Source organism: Lactuca serriola, chromosome 2 (genome assembly GCF_051521515.1).
Source record: "Lactuca serriola cultivar US96UC23 chromosome 2, Lser_US96UC23_V15, whole genome shotgun sequence".
Taxonomy (NCBI): domain Eukaryota; kingdom Viridiplantae; phylum Streptophyta; class Magnoliopsida; order Asterales; family Asteraceae; genus Lactuca; species Lactuca serriola.
The window spans coordinates 116,698,851-116,702,837 of record NC_136409.1 but is presented as its reverse complement, the minus strand read 5'-3'; the positions used below and the strand labels follow the sequence as shown (position 1 = coordinate 116,702,837).

The 3,987-nt window shown below is 29.7% G+C and overlaps 1 long non-coding RNA gene across 5 annotated transcripts; it reads left to right on the top strand.

Moving 5' to 3' along the window:
* The first annotated feature begins 213 nt into the window (after positions 1–213).
* LOC145086671 (uncharacterized) lies at positions 214–3,149 on the top strand. 5 transcript variants are annotated; one of them, XR_013700549.1, is made up of 5 exons: positions 214–461; positions 676–855; positions 1,271–1,370; positions 1,523–1,647; positions 1,736–2,072. It is a non-coding gene; the product is annotated as an uncharacterized LOC145086671 (long non-coding RNA). The 5 variants fall into 5 exon arrangements; XR_013700550.1 differs by lacking the exon at positions 214–461 and adding an exon at positions 2,920–3,149 and having other exon boundaries at positions 468–855; positions 1,736–1,862; XR_013700548.1 differs by lacking the exon at positions 214–461 and having other exon boundaries at positions 468–855.
* Positions 3,150–3,987: the final 838 nt, after the last annotated feature.

The following is a 3,987-nucleotide window of genomic DNA, read 5'->3' as shown; positions in this document are numbered from 1 at the left end:
CTTAAGCTTGGAGAAACAAGAAAAGAACTCACGACAGAAGAAAAGGTAAAACTTATTTTATTGTTTCTTCAATGAAGACAACATCCTCGATCCTGATGATAATTACCCACAAAGCCACTAAATCTAAGACTCAGTGACTCATGAAATATGTTTTTGACATCAACAGTTCTTTCTTTTCATAGTGAAAATATGATGCAAACAATTAATATATACTAATTAAATCTCAACATCCTTATGAATAGTACCTTACCATGGGTACTGTTCATCAGGTTAGTTATTTACCAGAGTTATTCCCCACCGCTTCTCACTGAATCTGTTTCATCTATCTCTCATCGGTTTCTTTTCTACAATCTACGGTGTCTGTCCAATACATTTTTCTCCATCGAAGCCCCTCCTCCGGTAGCCTCTCCTCCGGTGTACGGTGTCCTGTCCAATACTTTTATATCTGATTCGATATATAGGTATAACTCTTCTTACTCTTATTTGCGATTTTTGGAATTGCTTCCACTCCTAAAAAACTTCACATGATGAACTAATTCTTGATTTTACATCATTTTTGCTTCCATCTGTTTCTATATTCTATTAGGGTTCTACGCCTTTTCTTCAACTCTAGCAGTCCTGTTTTTCGTTGTTAGGCTTAAATTTTTTTTGTTTTTGTGATGTACATGTCGTCAGATATGATGAAGTTCAAAGTCTTCTGGTGACTTCCATTCCTGTTCGCTCCAAGTACCACCACATCCTATGAACTTATCTGGGTCTCATCTATGCCTGTATACACCATCACTACACAAAGATTGAAGACTGCTAAAACCCGTTGCCAATTCTGGTCTACCAGGTGCTCGATATAATGTCAAGGTGAGTTACATCTTATTGTTTTTTATTTTTATTCAATAATTTTGATTGAATAGTATGTTAATGATTCAATATGATATTCAATAACATACCTAAATTATTTAGCTTTTTATATCCTGAATCTTTATATAGGGTGGTAAAGCTTTTTGGTCGATTCAATATAATATAAAATATGAATTACATGCTAATATTTGTGAAATTTATAAGATTTTCTTTCATTTTTAGAGTTGTAATATTATATGTACATGTTTCGGTATGCCATGTAGTTCTCTCTCAAGGTTTAAAGAGATGGATAATTTATTTAAATGATTTCATGGATGGTAGTAGAGCTTTTCGATTGATTTAATTAATACAAATTATGAAATACATGCCAATATTTGTTTTATTTATCCATTTGCTCTTTATATTGTTTCGCTAGGTCAACTCAACAAAAGTTATTTCGACAAAAAAAAAAAAAAAAAAAACATTTTGTGTGTGGCTTCTCTTTTTGAGGGTTTGACATGCCTGAAACAACATATGTAAGCTACTTCCTTTGCTGAAATGAGGTTCTACCATATCCATCTTTTCATTTTCTTCCTTTTATATTACCATGTATCGAAACAAGACTGTGCTCTTGATTTTTTTTTTATCTCTGTAAATAATATACTCTGTTAAATTTTTATGTGAATAGGAAAAGAAGAAAGTTCTTCAAGTGAACTGATTATGCAATTTACACGTGAATTTCCAACCTTTATTTCAAATGAGTCGATAGTATCTCACAGGTTATCAAACCAGTCATGGGTATCAATTTTTCAAGTATGTATGTTAAGAAACAAAAGTTCATTAGGAAGCTATAAATTATAAATTAAAGTAAAGTAAAGGTATGTTGATGTTTTGGTTGTAGGTTTTGGCTGTTGAGAAAGTTATAGTCATTAGGGTTGCAAGCAGTGAGAAGCTCTTTGGTTGGAACTGTAGAGAAGTGTGGGATTTCTGGAAGACAAACGAAAAGAGTAAATGTTGATTTGGAAATGGTAATGGAACCTCTTCTAGGACAGAACACAACACAATAATTTTTTTTTGTCATAATGGTCTAACTAGATATCGATAGAATCTCAAGTAATCACCTTTATTAGTTTTTGTAATGCTTTCATTTTGTTGTATGTTTTAGTTGAAATTACACATTCAACAAAAAAAATAAAAAAACAAACACCATTCTAACCCATGCAAAGCATGGGCTCCTATACTAGTTACATATAGTTTTTCATTAATTTATGGCCCTTACATCTTATTTATTTATATCCAATTTGCCACCATAACGAATTTGATACTGCTGGAAAATTGGATGTAATTGTTTCCATCATATTTTCACTATGAAAAAAAGGAATTGTTTTTTTCAAAAACATATTTCATGGCCTTTACAATTTATTTATTTGTTTTCTGTTGCGGTCAAATAAATAATTAATTAATTGTAATTTAATATATATATATATATATATATATATATATATATATATATATATATATATATTAGTTTATAACCCATGAGAACCACAGTTATAAAATTAATTAAAAAAATCAAAATTATTAATCAAGTATTTTAAATAAATTATTACTTAATATATATATATATATATATATATATATATATATATATATATAGTCGTTGATTCAAATAAATACATTAAGTTATATCATCTTATATTTTGTATTTATTTTATTTTATTTTCAATCTAATGTTATTAATTTAATATAATTAGAGTGAGAAAATTTAAAATGAAGAATCAATTGTTTATTTAATATAATTAAAATGAGAAATTTAAAAATTAAAATTCGAATTGGATAATCAATTATTAATTTAATATTATTAAAGTGGAAATTTAAAATTTAAAATTTTAAATGGATAATTAATAGGTTGACAAGTAGCATGATAGCTGATATATAATATTAATGAGGAATTTTAATTATATGTCACTTGTCAATAGGAGATTAAACATATTCTTTTATTAGAATAGGAATATATATATATATATATATATATATATATATATATACATACATACACTAAAACTACATTGCTATTCTTAACAGTCAATGCTCCAAAAGTTAGGGAGCCAGATTTCGCAATTGGCGGGACTACTTCATAAGCGCCGAGCTGATTTCAATCGCCTGATTTTTGAACCTTCTGAAGGAGGAGAGTGCATGTTTTTATGGTTTTAACCCTCGATCTCACCACCTTCTTTTTTTAGTCTTTGTATTTTAGCACTTAATAATGTAAGTATTTTTATCCCAATATATTATTATTATTATTATTATTATTATTATTATTATTATTATATACCAGGGATGGATTGGGATTCAGACAGGTGGCCTTAGTGGTATCCAAGTCTTTTACAATTAGAAATGAGAACATGGACATAATTAACTGTTTAAGTACTTCCACCCATTAATTAACTGAACTACAAATTTGATGCATATCTTTTGGAAAAATATATGAAATGATTTTTTTTACTGCAACCAGATTCATTTAGCATTCTTTACCTGACCTGTAACATCCCAAAAATCATAGTAAAATTTTTCATTTTCCAAAACCATTTTATAATCCATAAGTTATACAAAACATTGTTTCCAAAAACATAGTTATCAAATCAGAGTATCCAAAAACATCTCTCAACATAAATCCCAAGATGATGTGTACAATCATGCATTCGCACTGCCGTGATCATCTGACATACCTGAAACCATGAAATCAAAATGAAATCAAACTGTAAGTCAAAGCTTAGTGAGTTCCCCAAAAATACTCACACAAAAATACATATACAAATCATGCATACTAAGCCTACAACATAAGATTGGACCACCCCCGTACCTACATCACAAGACTGGACCACTCCGAGCCTGCGCCTTAAAGTTAGACCGCTCCTGAGCCTGCAGCATAAATTTGGACCGCTCCTAAGTATCTTGGCCTACAATACAAAGCAATACCAGCTCAACCCAACCATAATATGTCGACATATGTAGCAGATAAACATAAACATATAACCAGCAATTACATGTAATCATACAGATCTACCAATCTAACAGTTCACTACAACATAACTTCCTATATACCACGATACATAACACAACCTAGTAGGCCACCATTGGTGCCATTGACCC